Genomic DNA, 1,489 nt, shown 5'->3' on the forward strand with positions numbered 1-1,489 from the left:
ACACAGGACAAATTGGTGTGAACTGAGAATCACAAAATTCTTAATATCTATCAAAAAAAAGTATGCCCTAAATATCTAAAAAATACTCACTTTTCATCTTCTTCCTACTGCTAATCCCTGTTCTTAGTAATTGTTCATACTCCAGAATTCAGGGAGACCCCCAAAAGTTAGCACTCTTACTCTTTTTTTTGAATCTTTTATTTCTGCTCTTTTAAAGTAGATTTAAGACCAAAGGTTTTTAGCTCTTCATCCATAGGTGTATGTACCTAAGAATTGGGTCTTATTTTATTCAAGTTCACTGACACTTATGACTGAGAACATTAAAATTATTCTCATTTTACTTTTCCTGCGAATTTAGGATTGTTCTTTTTATATTAATTTTAGCTAGTCCGTGTTTGCAGCACACAATGATTTTGCACGGTAGCAGTTGGTACATGCAGGTAACACATCTTAATTTGTTTTCACCTCTTCCTCCTCCTCATCCTGCTCTTCTTGGTCCCCTTCCCTTTCCTGAAAGTTGTTTCCCCATTTCTTATTATTCTTTTTTTCCTCTTTAATTTATCTATATTTTGAGTTTCTCATATAAGAGAAGCCATGCAATAATTAAGTCTGTGTGTCTGATTTATTTCACTTAACATTATGGTCTCAAGGAGCATCCATTTTCCTACAAATGCCTTGGATGCAAAGAAGGATTATTCTTAATAGCACAGGGTATTCCTTAGCGCAGGGACTGAGCGGACTGATCTTCCTGACTCACCAGAGCAGCGAGAGCCGGTGGGCCCGGTCTCCAGGCGCCAGGCCAAGGTGCTGCGCAGGGGCCATGTTGAGAAACCGGCACCACGCAGGCGCGCTGAGGAGGTGTGGGAAGGCCCGGGCTGGAGCACAGTTCAGTTGTAATTTCACAACCTCTCTCAGTCATACTAAAATTGGAAGCAAATAATTAAATAACAAGTATCATGCATTACAAAATCATGTGAAACACATTGACTGGTTCTCTAGCTTCGGTACTTGAGGGAAAGTGGGAAGCACTGAGTCAGTGGATGAGGACTAAGCACAAGAGTGCTGCCTGAAGTTAAGAGAGGAGAGCAAAAGCCCTGGAGCCCCCTCCCACAGCCCACAGTCAGAAAGATCAGCAGGCTTCCCGAAGAACAACACACAGAGATCAGAAGCTCAGTCTCACAAGTGTGTTCCTGAGTCATACAACCTACTAGCATTTCTCATAGGAGTTGCTCATTTCTATGACTCACACTGGGACTTTTCAAATGGCATGAGTAACAAAAGAAACTACTTTTCAAATGTAAAGTTCAAAAATAACTCAACTGGATCAGCAAACTTTCTGTCTTTGTAAGAAAGGCACAAAAATTACCTGTACAAAATCAGGATATACTAAGAGAAAGAAAAAAAGGAAAGGAAAGGAAAGGAAAGGAAAGGAAAGGAAAGGAAAGGAAAGGAAAGGAAAGGAAAGGAAAGGAAAGGAAAGGAAAGGAAA

This window comes from Chinchilla lanigera, unplaced genomic scaffold (genome assembly GCF_000276665.1).
Source record: "Chinchilla lanigera isolate Chin_1 unplaced genomic scaffold, ChiLan1.0 scaffold00035, whole genome shotgun sequence".
Taxonomy (NCBI): domain Eukaryota; kingdom Metazoa; phylum Chordata; class Mammalia; order Rodentia; family Chinchillidae; genus Chinchilla; species Chinchilla lanigera.